The following is a 23,485-nucleotide window of genomic DNA, read 5'->3' as shown; positions in this document are numbered from 1 at the left end:
GTGTTCATGAACAGATGAATGGAAAAAGAAGTTATGGCTATAGATACACCGTGAAATACTATTCAGACATAAAAAAGGAAATCCTGCCATTTGTGACAACATGGGTGGACCTTGAAGGTGTTAAGCAAAGTGAAAGATATCGGACAGGGAAAGACAAATACTGTATGATCTCACTTATATGTGGAAAACAAGTAAACTTACGGAAAAGTGAATCAGAGTTTTGGTTCAGAGACAAGGCTTTGAGGCAGAGTAAAGTGGAGGATGGTGGTTCAAAGGCACAAGCTTCTAGTTACAAGATAAATAAGTGCTAGGGATGTGATACACAACATCATGAATCTAGTTAATTTTGCTGTATGGTATAAATGAAAGTTAAGAGAGTAAATCCCAAGATTACTCATAACAAGAAAAAAACTGGTCTTTTTTGCTGTCTTTTTTTATTATACCTTATGAGATGATGTATGCTAACTAGATTTATAGTGGCAATCATTTCCAATATGCCAAACCATTATGCAGTACACCTGAAACTCATTCAGCAATGTATGTCAATTATATCTCAATAAAACTTGAGAAAAATAAAAAATAAGTGAATAAACAAGTTAAAATTTTAGTATCTTGGAAGAAACAATAGTAATGCATTTTTAAACTTACTGATGTGCCTACTAGCAACACTTTCAACTCTACATTGTATTATCTTTTTAGCAAGGTCCTAAACTTTCCTAGTCTTTTGAATATTATCATCCTAATACAGTATTTCTCAATGTCTGTTACATATCTTCAGCGTTACTGGATCATAAACTTAACGTTCATTGAAATCGGTGAGCTAAATGAAAACAGAGCTTATATAGCTACCATTTGTACCAAGTTGTACAGGACAAATGTAGTGCCCTGAATATATAACTTAGATTTAATTTTTATAACACCTGAAGCTCTGTCAATTAAATAAGTGACAAATTAGGAAAATATGAATGTATTTTAAACCACACATCTTAATTTTGGGTTTAAAATGTATAATCACTGCAAGAACCTCTCATGTTAGTGAGACGTCCAATTTAAATTAAAATGCTTACAATCTATAGCATATTTTTCCCTTTGTATACAATAAATTTATTGTATTTTTATATTAAGGAAACATTAATCTGCACGTAAAAAACTTAGAAAATACAGAGAAGCTCCTAATAGAAGGAAAATAATAATTACGTGTAATTTCACCATTCACAGCGTATTTTAGGCTTGCTTCAGTTTCTGTAACGTCTTAAAGCACCTAATTTTGACCTGCTTCTCATTTCCTCTGTATCTAGGTTTCACGCTGCCTCTATTATACTACGTTTACCTAACAATGTGATTTTTGTCACTCAGCTCTATTTTTTAAATTCCTCCTGCTCTTGAGTTGGTCTTTAAAAGGCAATCTAAGCCCTTCTCTCTTCCAGGAAGGCTGAGAGGTCTTTCACTGTTTTGAGCATCTCTCCCAGAAAAACCAGAGGAACCTTGTGTCAAAGCCACTTCCAGTAAATTTTCCTGGAAGCCATTCTGCTTACACTCCACTTAGGTAGAAATGATCTTCAGGAAGCTTGAGAAGAGTCATTTCACTCTCAATGTGCATCTTGGCTTTGATTGTGGAGACCTAGACTCCACTTGAGGGCAGAGACTTCTCACTGCCACAAACATTAAGTGATTTTCACTCCTCCCTGAGATTAAGCATGGCATTATCTTGGCAAGTGGTAGTGCTATTCTTGGGTCTCTGAATAGCGCTTTTCCTTAAGGGGCTCATGCTGGTTCCCTGCGTGAACTTTCTGGCTCAAAGCACGATGTTATTGATTGGTTTGTATGACCCAAAGGTTTAAATGGTGCATGTTTTATAACTCATGTTGGAAATAAATGACACAAAACCAGACAGAGAATGTATATACTGTTTAAAAGCATGAAGAAACACAACCTCACTTATTACGGAAACCCATAAAAGCTACTAACGTGTGTGTGCATGTGTGTGCACACACAAACTTATAGGCATGTCTTGGAGATATTTTGAGTTTGGTTCTAGCCCACCATAATAAAGCAAATATCATGATAAAGTGAGTCATAGATTTTTTTCTCAGTCCTTATAAAAGTTATGTTTACACTATACTGTAGTCTACTAAGTGTACAATAGCATTATGTTTAATAAAATAATGTATATATCTTAATTAAAAATAATTTATTGTTAAAAAATGCTAATCATCATCTAAGCCTTCAGCAAGTCCTAGTAGTAACATCAAAGATCACTGATCATGGATCACCGTAAAAATATGATAATAATGAAAAAGTTTTACATAATGCAAGAATTATCAAAATATGACACAGACATGAAATGAGCAAATGCTGTTGAAAAAATGGCACTGACAGACTCACTAGAAACAGGGTTACCACAAATCTTCAATTTGCCAAACACAAAATATCTGTGTAACACAATAAGGCAAAACACATAAAAGAAGGTATCCCTGTACTTTAAAATATGTAAAATATACACTAAGCCCTTTTAAACTTTTTTTTCCATTGAAAAGTTAATGGTAGAAATCTCAAGTTAAGAACAAGCAGTATACTTTAACTTGATTTTTTAAGTGTTGAAATGAATGTACTATTTAGGTCTGCAAAACATTGTGTACAGAATTTTCTTTCTTTTGTAATGCTACATGGGTCCGTTGGTCTACTTAATGAAGCCATTTTGAGAAGCCATGGGTACAAAACAGAACAAAAATTAGAGCCAGACACTTGGAAGTCACTATAATATTGTGATTCAACGTTTTCATTTCAGAAAGAATTAAATAAGCAAAAGGACCGGGGACTCGTGTGATAAGATTTCTGCCCTGCTTCTTGTGCTAATTAGCTCAAAAACTTTGGTCAGGCTTCAAGATGTCTGTGCCTCCATTTCTCTAAATGTAAAATGAGAGAGGATGACCAAATGATCTATAAATTCCCTTCTATCCTTATAATTCTAAGAGTCTGTGATTCTGTTTCTATTATCCAGGAAAAAATCCATCCATTATGGTGAACTTTAATTTCAACTTTAGAAGAAAGAGGTTCTATGGGATATGATACCTTCCCATAGCCCTGGGTAAGCTGATTTAAGATAACTTCTTCAAAGGCCAGTATCTTCACAGGTGAAATGAGAATAATTTCATAGATCTTACCAAGCTCAGTGTTCTCATGGTATTCTAGTGAGCAAAAATAAGTGTAAAGACACTACTAATTTTAAATTTCAATGCAAATATGACATCTTTTTATATGTATAGGCCGATGTATATATGTCAAATGTGTACACAGTAGTACTTAATATTTTCTCCTTAGCTGCCAACATGCTTGCTGGTCAGGTGACTGATGACTACATTCTACAACAGGGACCTAATGGGCGAAGTAAATAGACAACACCAAATAGATCCTTACTATATGGCACAGAGAGGTCTGGACAGAAGGTAAAATGGAAAGTTAGAGCCTGTGTGAATAAAATTAAAACTTTCCTTTGAAAGTGTGACTCAAACTCTGGGTTGCTTCCTCATCTGAAAAATAGAAAAAGCTTGACTATTATCAGAGTTGATAAACTATGGCTCATTGGCCAAAGGCAGGTGCTACCTGTTTCTATGAATAAAGTTTTATTGGAACACAGCAATGTCCATTTGTTTATGTATTGTTTATGGCTCCTTGCATGGTAAAATAGCAGAGTGGTGGAATAGTTGTGACAGAGATCATATCACCTGTAAAATCTGAAATGTTTTATTATCTGACATTTTACTGAAAAAGTTTGCCCACTTTGGTTAAGATGGTCACTGTTCTGTCTTCCAGCACTGGTATCCTAGGACAAAAGTTACCTTACCAAAGTAAATGGATCGGTTAGATGTAGTTGAAACCAAGTCCCAAAAAGTATTTTATCTTAAGATAAGAGTCCACCAATTAAAGACCAACCTTCCATGCAGCCAGGTGTGGCCATATGGTTGCCTTCTGTCCAACGGCACATGTCACTCCACAGGAGTGAAGTGATACGTGCAATTTTTAAGTTGAGTTCTGAAAAAGTTTCTGCTTGCCTCCCAACCACTCTCTCCTGCCTCCTCCTGGTCTCCATAAAATCGTTACAAATGGATCAGACCTCAGATTTACAGAGATAAAAGAATACAGGACCATTCTCCATCTTTAAAACTCTTTCACCTCTTGATTATTATGTGAGAGAAATAAACTTCTATGTTACTATATAAACTTCTGTATTTTGGAATGTCTTTGCTTTTTTTAATTGAAGTATAGTCAGTTCACAATGTTGTATCAGTTCCTGGTGTACAACATAATGTCTCAGTCATACGTGTATATACGTATATTAGTCTTCACATTCTTTCTCATTATAGGTTGCTACAAGATATTGAATATAGTTCCCTGTGCTATACAGAAGAAACCTGTTGTTTATTTTATATATAGTAGTATCTGCAAATCTTGAACTCTCAAGGAATTTATCCCTTCCTACTCCCTTTCCCCCTGGTAACCGTAAGTTTGTTTTCTATGTCTGAGATTCTGTTTCTGTTTTGTAAATAAGTTCATTTGTCGGGGGGTGGGGTGGAGAGGAATGCCTTTCTTAAAGCAGCTTAGTGACACACTAATACAATGCCTGTTGTCCTTGATTAATTATTCGTATCACCCTCTTTCATGCTCAAAAGTGTCCTGGGATGGGTGACAAATGGCCCAGTCATCTTAGCTCTGTACACACAAGAGGTTATTTTTATGTTGTGAGCTCATTTCCCCACCTTGGGAAATATTTTGCCCCAACAAGTATTATCATTCAACTACATTGTTTATTATAAAAAGTATTCTCACCTTTGAACAACCTGAAGGGCACAGACTGTTGCTTTTTTATGTTTTGAAAGTGAAACAGGACAAACTCTACAAAGCTTTTGAAGATAAAGGCATATGACAAAAAAGCAGCTCAGTACAATTCTTATTCTCGGAAAAAAATAGCTCTTGGAACTGTATTGTCATCGCAAAGTTGCAGAGGCTTTCAACTTGAAGATTACCTGCCTATCAAAAACCAAGAAAAGCCAACAGTTCCCCGGAGACAGCAAAGCCATGGCCAAGAATTAACCAAAAAGAGCCAGGGAGGAGACCAGCTCTGGTGTGAGAGGAGGGGAAGACTTTTATGTATCAGATCCCTTGTGAGGATGGAAGTAAATAATTCTTCAGATTGTAAAATTTCTTAAAGGTCTTGACCAGAAGGCAGAAATTCTATGATGCAAAGCTGCAAACCGGAACTAGGAAGTAAATATTGGACAAGACTGAGGTGCACAGTCCTGCCCCTGTTCTGGAATGTCTGAGCAATAGCACCGTTCCCCCTCCCTCACTAGCAAGCTTTACCTCCTCACTGTCTGTCTTGTGCATCACAACTAATTTCATCAGACCTTTCATTCTTGTTTTGGTCAGTCACTAGGAATCTCACATAATCCCACGGTTTCATTTCAAATCTCTCTCTATGCATTCCCTTTTCTGTGTCCTGCTCCTGCCATTCTCCACCGTCAAAACCTTTCTGCACTGAGTGCAAGAACTGAGGGTCAGAGAGGAGCAAAACCTCCTACTTCTCAACCTCTCTTACGACGGTTAACTTCACCTTCTTTCTCTGTGACCTGACTCCCCTATAAGGAGGCTGCTTGCCTGCAGTTCTCTGTTGGTGGATTTTTTTTTTTCCTTCCGTGTCCCTGTTTCTACCTGGAGGTGTGCAAGGGACCTCCTTGCTCCTCGCTGTTGCTTTCAGACATCAACCTCCCTGTTACCTACTAAAACATCCACAGATTGAAGTTTCATCCATCAGACTACACCACCCGTCACCCACCTTTTCTTAGCCATTCCACAATATTATTTCCTTGGAGATTATTTTTTTTATCACCTGGCTGACTATCGCTTTCTAAAATTACCCCTTCTCAATTCTTTGTGAATTAAGTATACCTGTGAATGATTCGTCTAATTCCCTGGCGTCTCAACTCTTTCATCTCCTTTACTCCAGGGATCCTGCCCTTCCCAAACACAGGTCCTCACTCTCACTGATGTTTCTTGGGTCTTTCTATTACTAGTAACTGCTTGATAATATCAATTTAACTACCCTATTCACCAACTAACGTGTATCTTTTTATTTTTCTCCAGTTTTATTGAGATTTAATTAACATATAATATTTTGTAAGTTTAAAGTGTACAATGTGTTGATTTGATACACTTATATATTGCAAAATGATCACCACCATAGCATTAGCTAACAACTCCATCATGTTATTTAACTATCTTTTTTGTGGTAAGGACATTCCCTATCTTTTTAAACCTACTCCCTCTAACACACTGTAACATTTCTTCAACTACAACCACAGTCCTCCGAGCCTGCCAACTTTTTACTCTTTCTCACCCTGCTCCTGCCCTTTCCTCTTCTTTAATGAGCCTAGTTAGATTCCACTACTAATTATAATAGTAGTTTCTTTGCGTATATACCCAGTTCCTTTTCACTTCACTCCATCAGTTACCCTTACCCTGCAAAACCTCAGCCTTGGTTAAGTCAGTTTTTCCATGTACTCAGCACAGACAAATTGGTTGAAGAAAAACATGCAATGTATTAAATGAAATTACTTTTCTTGACCACTAACCTCGGATGATCCCTTAGTGCTTTTTTTTTTTTTCAGTTAACACACTGTGGCACAATCCAGCCCAATGTCTGGTTTTACAAATGGTGTTGTACTGGAACACAGCCACATCCATCTGTGCTTATATATTGTCTATGGCTGCCTTCACTGTAAGGCAGAGTTGAGAAATTGTGACAGAGTCCAGACAGCCCAGAGTCTGAAACATTTACTATCTGGTCCTTCACAGAAAAATATGCCAGCCTCTTCTCTCATCCATTCACTCCCCCATTCTTCTAGAAGACGATTTAAAATCTTCTCCTGCTTCCCAGCTTTTCAACGTTACCTCCCAGACCCTCACCTGAAGCCCTTGTTTCTGATTTTATTTAGCAAAAAAGAAGCAGGAAGCACGGAAGATTCACATTACAACCACTGCTTTTTCTATCTATTAGTGTCTATGCCAATGTGATTGACAATTTCAATTCTAATTGACAATTTTTCTTTTGTCCCTAGAGATCAATATACATGCTCACATTGGCTCTAGATCTTCTTTCATCTCACCCACTCAAAAGCGTCACTCTAGCAATTATCACTTTCTTGACAAAATCATCCATCCTTTTCCCCCTCTCTACTGGATCATTCTCAATAGTACGCAAACATGCTGTAAGTTCTTCTGTCTTCAGAATCTCTTCCTTTGATGCCCTTCCTTTGATGCCCCCATGTCCTTTCTGCTATCAACTCACTTTTTAGTTCTCCTTTATCAAAAAGCTTCTCAAAAGAGCTGCCACCACGTCTACATTCTCTCCTGAACTCATTCCAACTGGACTTTTATTTCCATCGCACAACTGAAATTTCTCTTGTCAGGGTCACTAAGAACCTCCATCCTGCTAAATTCAGTGGTCAATTTCCAGCCTCTTTCTTTTTTTTTCTCTCATACTTGATCTATTAGCAACACAGAGTGAATCTCTCATTCTCCAAACTCTTGCTTCAGCAGGCTTCTAGGACATCATATTTTTGCTGATTTTCTTCCTACTTTACTGGAAGCTCTTCTTCCTCTCCCTGACCCTTAAACTTCAGTGTGCCGCAGGCTTACTTCATGGGGCTCTGCTATCTCTCAGTCATCTCAGCCGTTCTAATGGCTGTCAGTGCCACCTTGATCCCATGATTCCCAGACTCTCCTCTGAGTCCCAGACTTGTACAACCAACTGTTGACAATCTTCTCAAAACAATTATATGTTCAAAATCCAACTCCTGACATCTATCTTCCACCAAAACATGATCCTCCCACCAATATATCCCATCCCAAACAATGGCAATTCCTCCCGTCTGGTGGCTTTGATTAAAAATGTTTGATTCGGTTTGATCCTCTTTCTTTCATACCTTCTTATCTCAGAACCCAAGTCTTGACATTGGCCTGTAATTCTCCTTCTGACCTGGTTTCCAGTGCCTCCATGACTCACCTCTAACTACTCTCCTCCTTGCCCAGTCTGTTTCAGTGTACAGCTTTCGGTTTGAACGTCTAGGAATGTTTCAATCTCAGGATCATACAATTTATTCCTCATCCCTCTCCTCTGCTGACAATTTATAACACCATTCCTGCTTAATTCTTCTCCCTAATACTTAGCAATATCTGATATATTTTATTTTTTATTATGTATGTCTCCTCCCCTCTAGAATGTAAACTCCATAAAACAGGATTTTTCATATTTTTTCTTTCAATGCAGCATCCCTAGTGTCTGGAATAGTCCCTAGCTCATAGAGTGCTTTTGATACATATTTCTTGAATGTAAAAATGCATTAATATTCTTTAAAGATTGCAAAAGTAAGCAGACATATAAAAATTGCCAGAGGAGAAAGAAGAATCAAGAGGTTTTCTCACAGACATTTTCTCTTATCTGACCCTGAAATGCTAGTAAATACAATTAGTCACAAGATTGTGTGTGTATATTTATTAATTTATATTCTGTTTAATAAAGTATAAGCTGTCAGTTCTGAAAGCTTTTGTTATGGGACCTGAAGTGGAAAATTGGCTGCCTTGCATATTTTCCTTCTTGTGAATTGAGTTTGAGAAAAATCCCTTATGATCACACTAAGTATGTTCTACTGAATTGACTTAGCATACAAACTCGTCTGCAGGCTTTTATCTTCCATTCACTAGTTCCAGTCCAACAACTTTATAAGCTGTGAAGTGTTCCATTTTTCCCAGGTAAAATGGATTACCCCTCATATGTCTCTTGGGATGGTCAGTGTCTCCTTCAAAAAATCAGGTCAGTAAAGCCCTCACTACCACAAGAAGGGGAGCTGAACAATACAAGACAACATCCTCTGTCACTCTGTGGTGTGTCCACTGAAATAACCTAATCATCTCTGAGGACAGATTTGGGGTTGGGATAGGAGATACAGCCCACGAAGCTACTAGATTACCATTTTAGCACAATTGATTCATTCATTCACTGAATTCATTTTGACTCAATTCCTCAACAAATACTTATTATGCATCTACTATGTACCATGTCAAATGCGTTGGGAATGTGGTAATAAATGAAACTGTGCATTGTTAATCTTATTGTGATGCATAAATTCTGTTAGACAAAAATCTGATATAGAAACAGAAAGATAAATATCAGATAGCAATTATAATTCTGAGGTACATAATATGTGGTGTTGTGATAGAAATTGGAGAGCTACGGTAGAGTGGCCAGTGAGGGCTTATGAGGATGACTTCTAATGGCAAGATAAGACCTAAATTATTAGGGGATATTGGGAACGATCATTCTGCGCAACGAAGCAGTTAGCTCTGGTACAAAGACCTCTAGGCAAGAATAAATAATTACTGTGAAGCCTTACAGTTGTGTACATTTTATGGCTAAGTCACAAAGTGGTCAGTTCAGAGCTGCCTTTTCCATAAAAGTAAGTTTCATTGACTATTTAATAATAAAACTAAGTTATTATTATTTTCTATGTACACATAAAGTGTTTTTATTTTTATTTTGTTAATGTAGCAGTGAACTATATATATATATTTTTTTTTTTCAAGAGGAAAACTCCCATAAGCCGTATTTCAAGTCTGGTATTCATGATTATGGCAGACTTATCAAGTAATTCTGGAATTCTGGCAGGAGGTCTATTAACTCTCATCCTACATTCTGATTTAATTTTATTTTTGTATATGGTAAACATTTAGCAATAATTAGGGGCTTTTTGTTTGTTTAGTTTTGTTTTTAATAATAGGCAGAAATGTACATCCCAAGCAGAAGTGGTATCTTAGGCATACATCTGCCTAAGTAGGAAATCCAAATTCCAATCGGTGGGCCTAAGGCTGCAAAGTTACAAAGATTAGGTAAAGAAGATATTAAAGGATTGCTGCAAGATTTGAATGCTAAATCAAGGTTGATGTTAGCTATTAAGCCACATAGGGAATGTACTACTTACAAATAAACTTTGTGAAATTAAAGAATACTCTGGATAAAGGAGTCCTATCTGTAATTATGGTCCCAAATGGATCAACATGTTATCATGATCATACTGTTATTCAGCTGATCATGGGAAGAAGTACTGGCTAAGGTCTGAGAGATCTGAGATTAGGACCAGCTCTATTAAGCTGGATGACATTGGACAAGTCACTCAATTCATATGCCAGAAATCATCACTTGTAACAAAGGGCTAAGAATTCCTGTCTCTCAGCATCCAAGGATGCTATGAGGATTAAATGCAGAGTTTATTTAAATGTATCATAGTAGACTAATTATTACAGCCTATTAATTGAACTCAGGTATTATATGTGATTGTGTATTTAAAAAATAAAACATTTTGTACAAGTTTAATATGTCATATCTCTATTTTTCATATCTGTAGTGCACAAGGCAATAAAGTACACACGAAAGTCATTGTCAATGTTTTTGGCATACTGTAGCCCGTCCATTTGAAAATTTCATTTTTAATCAAAATTTTAACATTATGGTTGGGTAACGTTTTAGGTTATCTGGAGCCTCACAAGGATTAGGGGTGGAAGTTCATGTATGGTTTTCCCTCCCAAACTTCATGATTTCAAGTAGAAGAACGCAAAAGAAACTTGCTTGAACTGCTTTGTTGTTGTTGTTGTTTGTTCATTTGTGTAATGGAAATTCTTTAGCAAAAGATTTAATCAGTTGTTTGTACTGATCGGCTAATTAGAATGCATTTAACCAAGTGCAAAACATCTGGTCAATTTGATTGAGTCCATTATTCAAGGTGTCAATTTTATTTTAAAGAACACCAATAATCACACTTGGATCATTACAGCTAGCCCCAAATTTCTAAATGATTTGAATTACTCCCTTTCCTCTTTCAGTGAGAATGTTTGGTAAACTTAGCACCAGCATAAATATTTAAGCCCAAATTACCTAGGTAGCACCCTAAATCTGTGTATTTCAAATTAAAACAAAGCCATGAGGACAAGCAAATATGTTGCCAAAAGTCACTGACTCTCTTCTGGTCATTCTTGTGGATAGGCTGGACCATGGCAAGGGCAGGGAGAACAACCTGGACCAAACAACAGGACTTCATGGTTCCTTTAATGCCAGCCCAGCTCACCCAGGACACCAGAAGGAGCCTCTTCCTCAGTGAGTCTGTGGTTTATCTCACATGGTGATTTGGACTAGTGAACAGTACACACTACAGATATGCAATCAGGTGAAGTGTTAATCACACATATATTATCAGTGTCAATGGGAGAAGTGTCCCAGATATTATTGAATGCAAGCTTGAACTTGCGTATCAAAAATCTCTCTTTAGATAAACAAGTTCATACGGTATAGCACAGGGAACTACATTTGATATCTTGTAGTAGACTTATGGAGAAAAAGAATATGAAAATGAATATATGTATATTTATGTATGATCGAAGCATTGCGCTGTATACCAGACGTTGACACAATGTTGTAAACTGACTATACTTCAATAAAAAATGCAAAAAAACCTCTCTTTTCATTTGTTATTGTCTACTAAGGTAAACTTTAAATTTGAATGCACAGAAATGTTGTTGTCAATCTCACATCTAATCTTTTTACTATCAACAACAATAACAGAAATAGTTGCACATAACATGCGTTGAATGCTTATATAGTTTATCTCATCTATTATCCCTGTTTTATAGGTGATGGTACAAAGGTCCAGAGAAGGTTAAGTAACTTGCCCAAGGCTGGAGACACATTAATTGGTGAAAGTGGGTTCAAACCCATGCCATCCAAATCCAGAGCGAATATGACTACTACATTATGTCCATGAGAATAGAGATCTGAACCAGTGATAAAATCAAGAGCAAGTATGACTATGTTCAAGAATAAACTTCTTACAATTAGGTTAATCATCATATGTCATTACCAGCAATCAAATAAAACTGCGAAGCCCACTCTATTATAATTCGAACTATTTTTGATATACTTGTCTTCCTCTATATTGATAAGCTTCTCACACATGCTTCCAATAGGAAGGCAAGGTCATAGTTCGTTTACCTACCTGTCCCTCCTTCTAGATCTTGAGCTTACCAAATACAGGGACATTTCTTTATTCTTCTTATGTCTCCAGTAATTAGCACGATCTTCAAAGCATAGTCTTGGAAGCACTGAGTGAATGATTCTTGAGTAAACTTTTCCGCTAATGCTCAGGAGGATAAATAAGAAGACCTTTCAAGTATCTCCCATGTTCATTATTCCTCAACACAGGTCTTCATGGGACCTTACTGCTCCTGGTAGCTATTTATTTATTTATTGAAGTATAGTTGATTTACAATGTTGCATTCATTTCCGGTATAGAGCATAGTGATTCATTTGTGATTCATTTGTACATATATGTATTCCTTTTCATTATAGGCCATTATGAGATATTGAATGTAGTTCCCTATGCTATACAGTAGGATCTTGTTATTTATCTATTTTATATACAGTAGTTATTATCTACAAATTCTGAACTCCCAATTTTTCCCCTTTGGTGACTGTAAGATCCTTTTCTATGTCTGTGAGGTGTTGCAATGTTTTAAACAGCTACCATATGATATCACTTATATGTGGAATCTTAAAAAAAAGACTGCAGTTCAAGCTTCTAGGAAATATATTATCTGTCTTTAATATAGATGAAAAATGACCATTTCTTGGCATGATGCATAGTAGTTTCTGTATTTCAGTACAGCAATGCACTGGCAAAAGTAAGTACAGATACTAGGTTTCTAATTGATAGGATTACCATTCCTAGGCAACCTTCAGGGCCTGTCAATGTTCCAATGCCATAAGGTCCTTTAAAACAATAAGTTAGTAAAACATGGCAAATGAGCCCTCCACGTGATAAATATCTGAGAAAACAAGACTATAGCTGCTGAAGAACATTATTTGACTTTAAAACCTAGCACTACCAATTTCAAGATGTGGAACCTTGGGCAAGGTGTATAAACCACTTACCTTAGTTTCCTCATCTTTAAAATTGGGGATAATATAGGGAAGTTACAAGACTTGTGATGATCAAACAAATGCCTTAAGTCACATAAAGCACTTACAACAATACTTGGCATATAGTACTCAGTATAATTTATTTAACTTCATATGGTTTATTTATTCAGAACATCAATAATTAGGAGAATTATCTCTTTCAACATTTGTTATGAAACTAAAGAAAATAAATACTAGCACAATAATGATTTTTTTTTTGGCCTCAAAATGTGTTTCTAACTAATGTGTTTTGTTTTTGTCTGCTTTCATTGAAAGAGAAGGCTCAGAGATTTATCAGGCAGTGTGTCTGTTTATGTTAACTTATCTGATCCTCAAATCACCCTAATAAATGAGGCTTAAAGAAATTACTCATTCAGATTTACACGGCTGTCACTGGCTGAGTTCATTTCAAACTCAGTTCTCTCTGTTTCAGAAAACTGTCCTCTAGAGTAATCATTCTACATGTTGGAAGATGAGAGAGACTTGAGGACATTGGAGTTATTTTAAAAGATAGAATTTAGTATGCTGTTAAGGATAAACACAAATTTAGTACTTTAATGAATTCACAAAATCCTATTATTATGTAGTTTCTCAACCAACAGATTATAAAAGTACAAATGAAATTTTGTCACTTACGGGGGCCATAGAACTCTACTATAGACCTCTGTGATATAGAGGACAACACAAGCAGAGGCGAAGTCTTGCTATAAACTGTGTGGAGGACTTACAATGGAACTAGAGGAAAAGTGAGGCTCCATATAGCAGGTGCCTGCTACCCTGAATTTTTATTGAATGAATGAATAAGTCTGTGTACAGATACTATATACAAAGAAAGGGACTGCTAGTTTACAGTCCAGAGAGACCACCTAAGAGCACTTAAGAGTACTTCATTAGCAAGAGAACTAAATTTCCCCTTCTCCCCTGCACAACAGAACATCTAGAATGGCTTTTTCCATGAATGTTAATTCCAGGAAGCTGTAAATTGGTATTTCTTTATGAAAAGGTTTGTGTAGACAACTAAATTTCATCAGCCACGTAGGCAAATTTTAGGCTCTGAGAAATCTTATGGTATGAAAATCAAAAAAACTCCTAATCTATTTGCTCACAGAAGCCTTTTGTCCCGTAACAGTCATTAGCCACTGTAAGAACTAGTTAGGCAAGGTACATAATTTGGGAAATAATCTCCCACATGATTCTTATCCACCAAGGTGTCAGCCAGTTTCCTTTTGATACTTCATGTGATTAAGTTGTTAAATTTTCTTTCTATTATTCAAAATGTAAGAGGGGTAGTTCAGGTCTTTCACAAAGGAAAAATACAATTCCTGAAATGAGTCTTTAAACCCCAGAAGCCACAAAAGCAAGACCCCTGCGCTTGGTAATGTCAGTGCACGGGCGTCCAGGCAGCAGCTCTTCATCTCCCTAACTGCCCTTTCCCTGCCTGCTCAGTTGTGTGCTGGAGAGTGGTCCCTGGGGGGAAGTGGCTCTGAGGACCGTTAGCAGGTCGCACAGCTGAGTCAACTATAAGACTGCTGGGAGGCAAATGCCTTTGTGGGCTGGGGAGGAAACAAAGCAAAACAACTGCTCCTGGAAAACTCTCTGGTTCACTTTAGTCTCTAGCAGGCAGGCAGCAAGCTTCCCACCATGGGACCTCTCTGCACAGCTGCCAGTCTCAGAAAGCCCCACAGCTGATGCCATTGAAGAGTGACAGGCAGTCTTTGAGGCTTGACAGGATATACTGGGATGGCAAGAGCAAGGGTGTCTGTCTCTGGAGGATGATCAGTGTGATACCTTCCACATCCCTTTAGGAAGATATGCTATTGAGGCTTATGGCCTGATCCTGGAATTCCCCTGGAACATGAAAAGCTGAAAGAAAGCCACAGACAGATGATATTCTCTGATCTTATCCACCAACCACCACACTTTCGTTCATCGAACACTACATTCTGGGGACTTTAACAGGTCCTTTAGGAGGCAAAAAATGAGGCACATAACACTCTGTCCTTTGTTCCTCAATGAGCTTACAAACTAACTTGGTGAGATAAGGCAGATGCATTTTAAAAGATAAATTACCATGCAAAGCAATTTATCATTAGCATCAGGTGAGTGGAATGGGTTGCCTTTGCTGGAGGAAGGCAGTTCAGGCAAAGAGAATGGCTTTGAGCAAAAACTGGGAGGAAGCAATATACTAGCTCAGTGAAGGAGGGAGGAAAAGAGTTCGGCTGAGGAAAAGTTTGAGGGAGAAGTTTAATATGAAAATAAATCTTGGATGCCAGGCTAAAGAATACAACATAGGCATTAGTATTTTTTGAAGGGGGAAGTAAGCTAGTCTCCCATACCTCTAATGATACACCCTCTTCCCCTAAAAACAGAATCTCATTGCTTCAGTCATACTCACCTATTTGCTATTACCCACACGCACCGTGTTCTCGTCTCCTTGTATCTGTCAATGCTACTCTCACTCTCTCGAATGCCTTTTCCAACTTTTTAGCCTGCTGACCTCACCCTGTGGTTTATGCAATTCAAATATTCTCAGCCAGCCTGCCACGGAGCACAAACGTAAGATCAATGTAATGAGTGACATCAATGCTCGAACTACCAGGGTACTTAGCCCCATCTATGGGAGCATGAGATATCAGCTCCCTCTCAGCAACTTTTCAGTTATTTCTGAGGGGTTCTTATGAGAAACATTTACATTTAACTTCTTTCATTTTGACTAGTTGCCTGCAGGGCAACTGCTTTGGGAGGAATCATCTCCTCCTCTGCTGCACTGACCTATCATTTGTGATCATTCAGAAGCGGTCAGGCTAAGCTCTCAAAGGGCCAGAGCCTTGGAGTGTATCACAAACTAGGAATAGTGGGGTTGACGAAGGGGTGATATGGGCCAACAGGCCTTTTTGCTGATTCTGTATGGAACTTTCTCCCCCAAGTCTTCTTGGAGAAACCTATCTCAGCATTATTAAGCTTTGCAAAGAATTCCCTGGTTTCTATATCTGAAATGTGCATTCAAGTGTGGCTAGTCCCAGATTTGCTTGTCACTCATTTCATGTCTTGGCTTTGCATTTTTTTTTTTTTGTCTGCTCTAGGCTCAGGCATACATACAGCTGGCATTACTGGCTGCAGAAGACCTTTCTTTACCACAATGACTCCAAAAATGTACTGAAATGGTCTTTTACCTGCTTTGTGTGCCATGCACATCCATGAACCAAGGACAGTAGAGGCAGAATAAATTGTTGGAATAGGCTGTTATGTTCCACCCATAGATCTGGGGTAGGTGAATCTCCCATGAAGCATTTGGCCTAAGACTAGAAGAGAGTTGCTTTCTAATCATAAAAGGAAGACTAGGAACATTTTACAGAACATTAGTAAATGGATGTCAGAGAGGCAGAAATAATAGCTGTTCGCTATTGCTTCAACGCAACACTATTTGTGCCCAGAGTCTCTCAAAGTCTTTTGTCTTACAAGCTCTCCTTCTTCCATAGACTCTAAATCCCTTTTCCAAAGAAATTAATCAAAAGCAACCCAACCATCTACCAGAGAAAAGGGAAGATAAATGTTATGTCATACTATTCATCACTCTTATTTCTGTTTTCATTCCACCAAGAACAATAAAGCCTTCCAAACACCATCCTCACTCCCCCTCCCCATGTCAAATCATTTACTCCACTTCAGACAATAAACAAAAATGCCAAGGAGGACCACCATGGAAATACAAGCTCACCAGATGCACCGACCAAAAGCCAATCTGCTTTACCCTAACTAAAATGCTCAGCTATGTTTAAGTTGTAACTCAATCACTTCCTTTTCTGGGAGTCTTCCCAAGTACAACTGGCCATAGTCAAGGCCCCTTCTTGTCAATTTCTTAAAATTACTGTTTATTTCTTTATGCTTTGCTAATCCAAATTTCTTGTCTCCCTTCAAGCATGAGCATCTTCATATCAGGGACTATATCTTTTTTCACTGAATCATACCACTGAACTCAGTATCTTTTATCACTGAGCCCTCTATGTTTCGAATAACACATAATAGAGAATAAGCCCCCATAAATATTTGTTGAAAGAATAATTCAATAAACAATGAAAAATGAAAGAGTTGATTAGGAACTTTAATCCATTGGCAGGATACAGGTGGTTAAAAGAGAGGAAAGGTCATAGGAAAAAGCAAATCCAATTTTAAGTCAACTATGTTTTTACATCCTAGACACCATCATCAAAAATTTCATGAAGTTCAGTGTATAATCCAATGACCAGGTAATCCTCAAAGCAAGTTGATTAACATGTTCTCTGGTCTGTGGGAATTTTAAATTTAAAATTTAAGACAAACTGGCAAGAAACACAGGTAAACAAACATAGAAACCAATGACATAAACTTGGATTGTCCACAAGCCCAGGGTAAATATATAACATAGGCTGACAGGTAGCAAAGGAGTTTAAGAGTTGACAGCGGAGGGAAGAAAGAGGGAAGGAGAAATTGTATTTCTAAACAAGGTAGATTTCAACAAAACTCAAAATCTAATTCACCCCAAACTGCTGACTCATATAAGGGAAGGGAAATGACAGGAAGCCTTTCCACTGAGCAAACCCTGGGCCAAAGTGATAGACAAATTATTTTTAAACATTTACCACTGATACTGAATAAAGGAATCAAAAGAAAGCAAAGCCTTTCTAAATCCACTCCCCTCTCCCTTGAGAAACTCAGTGCGATTCATGTAGGAAGAAAAGTTGCTGTGTCTGTCACTCAGGTTCATCTGAAAATTGGAATGTCTCTTCAATTCACAGAGAGCAGAGTGGACTAGATGGATGGTCTGCAAGCTTATAAAACTAAAAGCCTGAATGGGAGAAATGTCTAAGGGGAAACTAGTAGGAGATCCAATGGCACCAACAGTACCCAGTGGCCTATTATGGTACCATTAGGTCTATAATGAGTTGGAAAGCGGCCTGGCATTGAGGGGAAATCACATTATGTCTTTCATGCCATCCTTTCCTCCCAGGTGAGATCATTTTATACAAATTTGCTTAACATACATCTGCTGATCTTTTAATCATGAAGTACATTATTAGCACTAGAAATTCAGATGACTAAAACTTTGCTTCTATTTCTGGTTCTGCTAATGACAGTGTATCTGATACTGTATCTTATATTAGAATAATTATACTGCAAGTAACAATGATAAATTCTAGACAAAATATAAAATATAACTCTTTGTAGTAAACTGAAGAGGAAATAAAAAGAATCAGAAACTGGAGGGTATTTGACACTTGAAAGAAGTGAAGACCACTGGGAGGCATCCACTTTTACCAGATTTTTCCCCTCTGCAAGAACTCCCAGGACTCATTGTGAAGAACAGTTTACTCTTAAGGAAAAATATAATCTTGATTTGCTTGGGATATCAGAGGATGGAGTTTGTGCCACCCAAGTGGCTGAACATTGATAGGAAAAAAGCCTTAAAGAAAGGAAACGTATTTGAGGGGAGTCCAAAATCCAAGTATAATCTCTCCTCAAATTCTTAACTGACACTTGAACTGTTCCCGGGTGGGAGATATTCTAAAATGTTCAATGGAAACAACTAATGGAAGGCTGAATGATCAGAATAGAGATTTCAGCTGCTACCAACCACTGTGGAAAGAAAGTATAGCATCTGAAACCTGCTAAATTACATTGTTTTGGTAAACACCTCTTGATTTTTTTCCCAACAAATAATAAAACTAAGCTTAGCTCAAGGTGATTATCTAAAAAACATTTAAGAGGAAAAACAAAACAAAACAAAACACTACCTTTCAGGGGAAGATAACATAAGCAGATAATAATATAACTTCACAACATTCTAATTATCTAGTAGGCAATAAAAAAAATGAGACATGTAAAACAGCAAAAAATGTGACACACTGAGGGAAAACAGTCAATAAAAATGGACCTAAGATGACCCAGAGTTTAGCATTAGTAGAAAAGAACTTTAAAATAGCTATCAGAAATATACTCAGGCTTCTAAAAGAATCATGGACAAACAGGAAATCAATTTTAGCAAAGAAATGGAAATTATAAAAACAATGAAATGAAAAGCCTAGAATAGAAAAATATATTATTTAAAAGGAGAAAATTAGATGAATTTATAAGCATATTGGATTTAAGAAGACAGAAGAGTAAATGTCAAGAAAGAGAAATAAAGATTAAGTAATGAGTAACAGAGAGAAAAGAATGAAAAATGAACAATGAATCAGTGACCTTTAAGAGAATATTAAATGGTCTAATATATATATGTTGGAGTCACCAAGAGACAAATGGTAGTGGTAGAGTAAAAGTATATAATGGCAAAAAATCCCAAATTTAGTGAAAAAATATGTTTCAAAATCCAGGAAGATTAGTAAACTTCAAGCAGAATAAATACAAAGAAAGGTACATTTTAGTATATCATAAATCACAGAAAACCAAAAAATTCTCCAAAATTTCCAGAAAAAGAAGATTGATCACATATAGAATAACAATTTGAATGTAAGTTGACTTCTCATTAGAAAGAGTGAAAGCTACAAGATAATGAAACAGAATACATTGTATCTAAAATCATCAACACAGTATTCTACGTGCAGAAGAAAAATTAATGAAAAATTAGAGTAAAATGATAATTTTTTTACATAAATAAAACTTAATAGAATCATCAGCAGACCTGCAGTGCAAGAAACCCTGAAAAAAATTGTTCAGGATGAAGGCGAATGATATAAAATGAAACATAAAAACAGAGAAAATAAAAGAAAGAGCATCAGAAACAATAGGTAGTATATACAAAATAATTAGCACTTTTTTCACCTCAGTTTATTTAGAGATGAAATGACTACTGGAATTTTCTAAATCATAGCATTTTATCATGAGGTACATATGTAAATATAAATTTATGAAACAGCACTGCACAAGATGGGGGAATAAAAAATTAAATATTATAACATCCTAATATTTTATGAGACCAGTATATTATTAAATCAAGGTAGACTGCGATATGTTACAGATCCATACTGGAACCACTAGAAAAACCACTGATGTATAAATAGAGGTAAAAGGCTAATACAGGAATGAAATAAAATACTCAGAGAAATTAATTAAAAAGGGAGTAAGGAAAGAGAAACATGAACTAAGATCAGATGGGACAAGAAGAAAAGAAATTTTAAAAGGCTAGACAAATATCAGTCATATCAATAGTTACATTAAATATAAATGAAGCTCACAGATCCCCAAAAGAGATGAAGATTGGATTAAAAAGTAAATCCCATCTATGTGCTTACTAAAATAGTTGCAGTTTAAATATAAAGAATTAGAGAGCTGAAAGTCAAAGGATAGAAAAAGTTATATCATTTGAAGTGTAAGTATAAGAAAGCTGAGATGGCTCCATTAATATCAAACAAAATAGATTTCAGGAAAGCTGACTGTGAAAAAAAAAGTATATTCTCCTGTAGCTGACTAGTCTATAAATGCTAATTGAGTCCAGTCACTTAATAGTGTTTGTTCAAATGTTCAACATTCTTATTTATTTTCTGTTGACTTGTTCTTATCAATTTCTGAAAGAGCAGTCTTATCTCCAACTATAATTATGGATTTGTCTACTTTTATTTTTAGATCTTATTAGTTCTGCTTCATGTATTTTGAGGCTCCACTCATGTGTGTGCTCATTTGGGTTTGCTATGTCTTTTTTAGGAATTGATGCTTTTTTCATTATTCTTTTTATTTCTGGCAATATTTCTAATTCTAAAGTCTATTTGATCTGATGGTCTGATATTTATATAGCCATTTCAGTTTTCCTTTGATGAGAATTTGCATGATATATATTTCCCATCTTTTTATTTTTAATCTATCAGTATCTTTTTCATTGACAGAATACAGATGGATCTTGTTTTTAATCCACTGATATTTTTCTCCCTTTTAATTAAAATGCTCAGACTGTCCATATTTAATTTAATTGTTGATACGGTTGGAATTAAATCTACCATATTGCTCTTTGTTTTCTGTTTCTCCTAACTGTTCAATTATTTTTTTTTTTTGCCTGTTTTCTTTTCAAATGATTCCATTTTATCTCCATAGCTGAATTACTAATTATTTCTCTGGGGTGTCTTTTGTGGTTCCTTTAGGGTTTACAGTACACATCAACTTATCAAGTTCTATATTTATGTATTATTATATATATATGTATTTTTTTTGCAATAGTCCTACAACAGTCTCCTTTCCTAACTCCCATCCTTGTGCTATTGTCATGTATGTTAACACATGTAATTTATTTTAATGTTATAAACATCATAGTAAATTATTTAAAGATATTTCTCTAATTGTATGATTATTATTTAACTAAATTAAAAATGAGGGAAAATATATTTTGTATTTACCCGTGTATTTATCATTTGGGGGACTTTTCACTCCTTTGTGAAGATTCAAATTTTGATCTTGTTTCTTTCCCTGCTGCTTAAATAATTTCTTTAGCATTTTTTATACTGCAAATCTTATAACAATGAATTCACCCAGAAAATATCTGCCTTAAGACTTCTTCTTTTTGGGTTAGGGAATCTAAATTGGCATTTTTTTTTAATTCAGCCCTTTGAAGATGTCATACTTCTTTCCCTAGGCTCCACAGATTTAGATTAGAAGCCCATAATCAGTCACACTTTTCCTCTGTACATAATATGCCCTTTTTCTTGGATGTCTTAAGATACTCTATTTATCTCTGGTTTTCAGCATGTTGAGTGCTTTCAGTTGTTACTTGAGGCTGAGGTAACTTAGCATTTTTAACATGTGAGTTTTTAGTTTTCAACAAATTTGGAAAAAATGTTAGCTATTATTTCTTTCAATATATTTTTTTCTGTTACTCCCTAATCCCTATTTGTAGGACTCTAACCACATTTATGTTAGATTACTTAATATTGGCCCACAGATCACTGCTGCTATTATTATTTTAGATTCTTAAAAAATTTCGTACTTCAGTTTGGATAGTTAATATTGGTATACTTACAACTGCACTGAATGTTTCATCTGTATAGTTGAATCTACCATTTATTTCATCCAGTGCACTTTTTATTGCAGATATTTATTTTCCACCTCTAAAATTTTCATTTGTGTTCTTTTTTTTCCCTCCTCATTATGCTCACATTTTTCTTTATGTCTGTGGGCATATTTGTAACAAATGCTTTAAGAATTCTGTCTACTAATTATTAGTATCAGTTAAGAGTATGTTTCTACTGATTGCTTTTACTTTCATAGATATGGGTAGTATCTTCCTGCCTGTTTGCATAGCATGTAACATTTGATTTGATGCCAGGTGTTGTAAATTTTATGTGTTTGGCTGCTGATTTTTTCCTATTTCTTCAAAGAGTATCAGATTTTGTTTTGGCTCTCAACTAAGTCATCTGCAAATCACTTCATCATTTGATATTTGCTTTTGTATTTTGTTGTGATTTGCCTAAAGAATCCTTTATTCTCAGACAAACATAATCTTACTCCTAAGGAATGATTATTATTAGGAAGCTATTCATTATGAATTGAATTATATCCCCCAAGAAGGAGATGGTGGTCTTTATCCCCAGTACCTCTGAATGTGACCTTATTTGGAAACAGAGTCATTGCACACATACTTAGTTAAGATGAGGTCATGCTGGAATGGAGTCTGTCCTTAACCCGGTATGTCTGTAAGAAGAAGAACAAGGAAACACAGAGAGACTGTCATGTGACAGCAGAGGCAGGGATTTGAGTGACGGGTCCACACACAAAGGAATGCCAAGGATTGTCAGCAGACACTAGAAGCTAGAGAAGGTAAGTAAAGATTTTTTCCTAGACGTTTAAGAGAACATTGCGTCCCTACTAACACCTTGATTTTTTTAAGTCTATCTATTGTTCAGAACTCTGGGGCAATACATTTCTTTTGTTTCCAACCACCTAATTTGTGGTACTTTGTTATGGCTGCCCTTGGAAATAAATGCAGTAATCAATGCTTCAGCTAAGATCAAGTTTCTCTATTCCGGCTGCTGGGGATGTAAATTCTTCCCAGTGCTGGGTGACTGTCAGGGATTGTTTGGCCTTCTACTTTCCTGGGGTAGTTTCCTCTCTTGCCAGTGGCTCAAGAGGGCTCTTGAAGAGATCTCTAGAACATCCTCCCCATGAATATTCTGCCTTTCAAATTCTAGCCCCTTCAGTGACATCACATTCTGAATTTTGTCTCCTTAATTAAAATGAGACCACTGACTCCCTTCCCTGTTCTGCAGCCTAGAAATGGTCTAGAGATAGGAAGCCTGGTGAGCTCACCTCACGCTCCCCTTCTCTCAGGGACCACAGTGCTGCACCTCCTTTTGCCCAATTTCTAAAACTGTTGCTTTGTATAACTTATATCATGTACTGGCTGTTTATGGTAGATAGACAATTCTCATAGCAATTACTTCTCTGTGGGTGGAATGGAAGTCTAAT

Source organism: Vicugna pacos, chromosome 17, assembly GCF_048564905.1.
Source record: "Vicugna pacos chromosome 17, VicPac4, whole genome shotgun sequence".
Lineage (NCBI taxonomy): Eukaryota > Metazoa > Chordata > Mammalia > Artiodactyla > Camelidae > Vicugna > Vicugna pacos.
The sequence above is the reverse complement of the archived record's forward strand: the minus strand, read 5'-3'. Positions refer to the sequence as shown.